We start from the raw sequence: 7,691 nt of genomic DNA, 5'->3' as shown, positions 1-7,691 counted from the left end.
GTATTTTTTATAAAATACAGTTTTTTTTCATTTGAAAAAAATTAAGCCTAAGTGAAGTTAAAAACATATAATCTAAAAGGGGAATCAATAATTTCTGTATGATTTTTTTTTCTAGGAATCAGGTTTGCCCATTAATTAAAAGATTTTAGTTTAAAAACATTTCAACTTGCTATCTAAAGTGAGACCAATAAATGATTCATTATCAGCAAAAAGGGATCAGCCAATGGGATTTTTGAAACACAGGATGTTTTTCACATTTGTAATTATATTTGATTGATATGTAGTAATTTTATATATGGATATAAAGGGTTAGGAATGTGGCTCAGTGGTAGAGTGCTTGCCTTGCATTCATGAGGCCCTGGGTTTGATTCCTCAGCACCATATAAGCACAAAAAAGAGCCAGATACAATATTTCTGTATATCTGTATAAGTTATATAAAGCAGAAGTATGCGTTTTTAATGTAGCCTTCCTCAAATTAGTTCTTTTTGGGAAAACTTGAAAAATTCATTCAGCTGTTTTGAAATTCAGATTACACTATTTCTGTCTATCACACATATATCTGAATTTGAGTTTTATCTACTGGAGAAAACCACAAGGTTTGTAACAACTGCATATTTTTAAAAAATGAATTGTCAATATAACATCCATTAAGACAAAATAGAAAGTACAAAATTTCTAAAAATACATTTTTATCCCAGAATATTATTGGAGGGAGTGTCAGTTTTTAAAAACTTCCTGTTTTCTATGTGAAAAAGAAAATAGAAATAATCCAAAAGCAAATAACAAAGTAATGCTCAACACCAATCACTTCCAAGCTGTGAGACTGATGTCTAATTGAGAAAATTCCAAAGTGACTTATCCTGGAATTACTATGGATCAGTGCTTGTGATGCCTTCTGATTTTAGTATCTTGAGTAAAATGTGATCTCTTATTGTTATGACTGCCCACTGCATATGCATGTGTGTGTACATGGGAGGTTTAAGGACACTTCATCAGTTAATTGATTTTTAATGAATTTTTTTATTGTAAAGATACTGTACAGAATAAGGTAATAAGTACATTTCGTATCGAGCATTGTTACCCCCTTCTTTGTTTTTCTCCTACCATTCCTTTCCTCCCCACCTCTCCACAGGTTAATAGCTCTTTAAATAACCTTACCAACTGGCAGAACTGCAACAGAAGAGTCTCATCTACACAAAAGCATTGTTGATATGATGTCATCCTTGATCTCAAGACTGATTCTGAAGTGAAGAAATGAGATGACTTTGCAAAGGTTCCATTTCATTTTCCTTACAGAAAGAATGTAATTTATCTTGGCCAGAGGATAAGTTTTGGCATTCTATATTTTGCAAAAGTAGACATGGAAATATATTTGTTACCCTGTCATCTTCTTTTTCATTCACCAATCAGTATGTGGATCCATCTTCTATTTGAAACTGGATGCAACTTTATATAGCTCTATAAATAAAATATGGTACATATGGCAGGTTTTAGCATCCAAAGCTATGTCATAAAAGACTATTTGAGTTTGGCTTGATATTCTCTCTCAAGTCACATACCTTTGGGTTCTAACACATAAGGTTGATATGTTAGGAAGGTCCTACAGACTAGCACATAGAAACAGAGAGGCTATAAAAACCTCAGCTCTTCCAGCTCCAATTCTGTAAGTACCCTCCATCATTGCCAGATCTGTAAATAAATTACAATTCAGTGATTCTAGACTCAACTTCTCTTCAAAATGTGAATAAAATATAATATAAAATTATATGGCTGAATAGTAATAAAATATTGTTTCTCTAGCCATTAAATTTTGAAATGACTATAATTCAACTATAGATAACCAGAATATATAAAGTTAAATCATTAATCTCTCTATTGTTTTTAAAACTATAACTGAGCCACAATGAATTACAAATGATTTAAGTTCTATGTGGAGGATAAAATGTCTATGCTAACAATTACAATTATGAAAATAACATTAAATGGGATAGTAATTAATGACACATGAACAAAAGCAGTGAAATAATTAATTTCAATACAGTGTTTACCTCTTGGGAAGGGGAATATAATTATCAAGAGGTTCAGAAAAAGCTTTGTTATTTAATTTGAGGCTCAATTTATCAACCTTCTTGAAACATAAATTATCCAAACACTTTACAAATTATTTTTGGTATGTATAATATATCACAATTAACTTTTTAATGTTACAATTAGAAATTCATGCAAAATAAAATCTCAAGAATAATACAAATATGGTTATGTATCATTAGAAATTTTGGAGTCTAGGTGAACCATTGGTAAAAGAGGGACAAATGTCTTGAACTGACACTGGTTGCTCATGACTATAATCCTATGTATTCGGGAGGCTGAGACCTGAGGGATAGCAGTTTAAAGCCAGGCCAGACAAGAAACTGAGATTTTTTTTCTTCAATTAACCATTTAAAAAAAAAAGTTGGCAGTGGGGTTCTGGCTCATGTGATTGAACACTAGCTTTGAGTAAAAGAGTTCAGAGACAGGGATCAGGCCCTAAGCTCAATCTTAGAAACAGCATCAAAATTTAAAAAATAAACCCAGAAAAATAAACAGAGAAATAGAGATAAATTCCCTTATACCATGCCAGGAAGTTAATATAGAATTTCCAAATAACCAACATGTGTGACATAACAAATAACACCTTATCAGGTACCAGTGGCTCATGCCTATATTTCTAGCTACTCAGAAGACTGAGATCTAAGAATTGTAGTTTAATTCTATTTTGGGTTTTATTCCCAAATAATGAGCAAAAAGTCAGCAAAAAATAATGAGCAAAAAGGCCCAAGTAGTACCACGTGAGGGTAGATGAGTAAGAAGGACCAATTTTTTTGTAGATTTTTTTTATTGTATGAATACTGTACAGAGGGGTTACAATTACATGAGCAATGTAATGAGTACATTTCTTATCAAGAATTGTAGCCTCCTCCATTGTTTCCCCTTCCCATCCATTCCCATCCTCTCCCCCAACCCCCCCACACACCAAAGTTGTAAAGTTCGTTTTCGACATAACGACTTGTACATCTCATTGATGCAATAGGTCCACCTGTATTCCTATTTAAACAATTTGTTTTTTCCCTTCCCCTCCACAAATTATACCAACATCAAATACAGTGAAAGCAGGGGTTATACTGTGGGGGAAGGACATACAAAGCAACAAAGAAATCATCTTATAAATGTGTTAGAAACAATCGCATGAAAGAAAAAAAAACATTTGAATACATAATACATATCTTAGGGTTCATTTCCCTAAATGAGTACATTTCTTATCAAGCATTGTTGCCTCATCCTTTGTTTCCCCTTCCCATCCCTTCCTATCTGCCCCCATCCCTTCCCATCTGTCCCTTGCCCCGCAGATCAATCTTGATTTCAAATTCAAGTAGCAGAAAGAAAAAAAAAGACAAGTCTTTCCATTTCCTAACAAATGGGGTGGTGGTGTCTCATATTAAGTGAAGTAACTCAGTCCCAAAATTTTAGGTCCCATGGTTTCCTTTATTTGCAATAATTAGTATACATGTAGGATAATCTTATCAGATGAACCCAAAAGCTCAAAAAAAACATATACAAATGACCATATAAGATGATACTAAGTGAAATGAACCCCAAGATATGGACATAAGAGATCTGTCTTTATTGTTATTGTTTTAAACGTACCACGTGATTTTATTTTTGTTGTTGTTGTTTCCTTTTTATGTTCTTTCCCCTATGGAATCTTCCCTGTTGTCACTGTACTTGATTTTGGTATCCTGAATCTTGTGTATACATTTGTCTAATCTAGGGCGGGGAAGGGGAATAACAAAAGGCTGAAACAAGGACACAGGATGACCCATTGCAACAAGGCTATCCATAGGATAGTATATTGGAAACAAACTTTACAACTTTGGGGTGGGGGGGATGGCAGGGGAGGGAAGGTCTAGTGGGATAACAACAAACAAAGGAAGGGGTAACAATGATCAACAGTAAGGTACTCATTTCCTTACTCATGTAACTGTAACCCCTCTCTTCAGCATTTTTACAATATTTTTTAAGACAAGAGAAATAATATTACTAGAGATCCAGATTCACACAAAAAAAATTGAGGATCTGAGATGGAAGAAAGTAGAAGTGTGATGTAATGTAAGAAGTTGGATAAGCCATTTCATAAACTTTTCTACATAATTTGAATGTTTTATATTCATTTGATTGCTTTAAAAATTAACTTTGTAAAGGGTGAGTAAACATTAATGGACATGAATAAATTGAATGTAGCTTCTGGTAGAATGGAGTCTAAGATTTGAGGCCAAAAAGACTGTGAGAAATACTGCTTAGTCACAAAGAGGTCTTTGTGGACAACTCCAGTATTGACTTAGATACCATAAATACAGTGATTAACAATTGGTCTCTTCTTGAATACATTCTTTCAGTTTAGTTTCATCTAAAGTCACCTCATCAAAAGTGAGCACCTGTGGCTCACCCCTCTAATCCTAGCTACTCAGCAGGCTGAGATCTGAGGATCACAGTTCAAAGCCAGCCTGGGCAGGAACATCTATGAGACTCCTATCTCCAATTAAGCACCACAAAAATCAGAAGTGACACGGTGGCTCTAGTCTCAAGTGGTAGAGTACTAGCCTTGAGCTGAGGGACAGTGCACAGGCCCAGAGTTCAAGTCCCACAACCAACAAATAAATACATACATACATAAATAAAGTCAAAATAACACAAAGTTAAATATACATTGTTTAATATATGACAAAGCTAACTCAAGAAATTTAGCATGTGTACTTAGGATTTCTCTATATCTGTTCTCTCAGATAAATTAAGGTTTTATAAAGTAATTATTGATCAAAACATACTGATGTGATTCTAAATGATAGTATGCTTTGAGATTAAGAAAAATCATTTTCTTAGTTTAATTCTTTTAATTGTTAATGATTTACATTTTTTAAATAAAGTTGAGCCTTATTTTAAATCTCCAGAGTCATAAAGGCGACAGCAATTTGCACATAAAATGACATTGCCTTAAGTAGTGTATGGGATGTTTAAAAAAATAAGTTTATATAATCAATCAGAAAAATCCTGGATTTTTCACGTTTTCCTCTGCTTAATTGTGATTATTATCTGCTTGCTTTTATTTATTCTATTGATGTGATTTGTCATTTTAATTGAACTTCAGACGATGAACATATCTTTTGTTTCTGGAATGTTCCTCATTTGGCAATGTCATTGTGGCTGACTTTGAGAAGGGCCAAGACTCACTATCCCAGGTTATATGTATCATGTAGAAGCTGGGAATAGAACTAAATGAAATTTCTTTAGAGCATTTAAAAACCATTTAGCTTTGGGCCTGGTTTACTTCACTTAATATAATTTTTTTTAAATTTTATTTTATTTTATTTGTGAACATAATATAATTTTTTCCAAGTCTTTCCTTTTTTCTAACAAATGGGGCAATGTCATTCTTTGATGTTGGTATAATTTGGGGAGGGGAAGGGAAAAAACAAATTGTTTAAATAGGGATACAGGTGGACCCATTGCAACAATGAGATGAACAAGATGTTATGTTGAAAAATGAACTTTACAACTTTGGCCAGGGGTGGGGAGGTGGGGGGAGGAGATGGGAAGGGATGGGAAGGGGAAACAAAGGAGGAGACAACAGTGCTTGATAAGAAATGTACTCATTACCTTGCCCATGTAATTGTAACCCCTTTGTACGATATTTTCACACACAAAAAACAACAATTTAGCTTTGCCACTGTCTTAGATTTACTCAGTATAACCCACATTGTTTGTCATGTAAAACTCATACATTGATGTGGCTGTTACACTAAAACAGTGATCAGATCTGAGATACTCCCATGTCAAGACCAATAATATGAAACCATAGTGCTTTTGTATAGTAGAAATAAAATGGTGAATGTGTCAAGGCCTACGTACTGCTTTTTAAGTGGTATTCCATATTTTTGCTTGCAAATTGATTATGACCTTTACTCATAATTACATCAGCAAGAGTGACAGCGAATGAACAGTATAGACTATTCCATTTTCTACTTGCATTCACTTGACATTAAGCTCATATTCTCAATCTGAAGAATCACACTCAAGCTTATCCTGAGGGATTTCTGAAGCACAATAGCACAGCTACTCTCGTTATTATGACTGACTTGTATCTGAAGCATTTCCCTCAGTTTTCTTCAGTTGTTTTTTTTTCAGCCAGTATTTTTAAACCTGATTAGAAAACTAGCTAAGCCAGATGTGAGGGCTGTGGAGCCCCAGCCAGGTAGGTGGCAGTGGACAGAAGGATAGCTTTATAAGGCAAGTCTTGGGGAAAAATAAAGCTGTGAGATTTTCCTGAATAACCACAAAAAAAACCCAGAATTTTGAAAGAAAACAGTGTTCCATTCTGTCATATTAATGACTTTAACTAGATACTTGCTTATAGTCTTGTTTAATATAAATTGAATTCAATTATGCTATTAGCTTTTAGAAATAAATGTTTTATAATTTCTAAGTACTTTATTTAACATTTATTTTCACCTGCCAAATATCTTTTTTGGGACAGCAGTGTTCAAAATCTTACTTCAGTCTATTTACTAAAGAGATAAGTCTTAGTGCTGGGCTGAACACATGTAATTTTAGCTCCTCAGCAGACAGATATTAAGAGAGGGTTCAGTGCTTGCTTTGGCAGCACATATAATAAAATTAGAATGATATAGATATTAGCATTACCCCTATGCAAGGATGACATGCAAATTCACAAAGCATTCCATATATGTATTTATATGTATATATACATATATGTAGATAGATATATGAATATGGATATATGTGTATAGATATGTGTGTACATATGAGGTGGTGCAAATCAATTTCAGGTTTATAAAAAAAAGTATGTAAGACCTTCATTTCAACTAATAACTATATTGTGGCTCAAGTTAGTTAAGGCAAAAGGTGAGAGTTTATTTCCCTTCCCTTCTCCTTTCCTTTCTCTCTCTCTTTCTCTCTCTTTCTTTCTTTCTCTTTCTTTCCCTCTCCCTCCCTCCCTCCCTCCCTCCCTCCCTTCCTCCCTCCCTCCCTCCCTTCCTTCCTTCCTTCCTTCCTTCCTTCCTTCCTTCCTTCCTTCCTTCCTTCCTTCCTTCCTTCCTTCCTTCCGGCTTAGGGCTTGGGTGCTGTCTTTGAGCTCATTGGCTGAAGGCTAGCACTCTAACACATTAAGCCACATGGCCACTTCAAGTTTTCTAGTGGTTAATTGGAGATAAGCATCTCACAGATTTTCCTTACAAGACTGGCTTTGAACAGTGATCCTCAGACTCCCAAGTAGGTATGATTACAGATGTGAGCCACCATCACCCAGCTCACGATTTTGTATAATCATAAACCAACTAAATTTTTTTTCAGGAAAAAAGCCCTTGAAATCTGCTAATTTACAAATAAAATGCCCTTAGTAATAAGAGAAATCGAAAATAGGATGGTTTCTATTTCTAAAATACTTAGAATATGTTTAGATAAGAGTTGGAATATTTTTAGAACTATGTTTTAAACATAAATTTACTATATAAAAACAGTTTAATAGTTCTCAGTGACTAAGTAATATAGGATCTGGCACAAAATCCCTTTCCTATCTCAATTAATTTCTTACATTCTCACCACATATAATAGACCAACTTAGACAAAATGAGTACAG

The 7,691-nt window shown here is 34.1% G+C and overlaps 1 non-coding gene across 1 annotated transcript; it reads left to right on the top strand.

The window, feature by feature from the left end:
* The first annotated feature begins 6,679 nt into the window (after positions 1–6,679).
* Positions 6,680–6,783, top strand: LOC138834242 (U6 spliceosomal RNA). Its single transcript, XR_011374018.1, has one exon. It is a non-coding gene; the product is annotated as a U6 spliceosomal RNA (small nuclear RNA).
* The last annotated feature ends 908 nt before the right edge of the window (positions 6,784–7,691 follow it).

The sequence above is a fragment of the Dipodomys merriami genome, unplaced genomic scaffold (assembly GCF_024711535.1).
Source record: "Dipodomys merriami isolate MVZ:Mamm:240054 unplaced genomic scaffold, mDipMer1.0.p SCAF_21, whole genome shotgun sequence".
In the NCBI taxonomy this organism is placed as follows: Eukaryota; Metazoa; Chordata; class Mammalia; order Rodentia; family Heteromyidae; genus Dipodomys; species Dipodomys merriami.
Note: the sequence above shows the minus strand (reverse complement) of the source record. Positions and strands in the feature narration are given on the sequence as shown.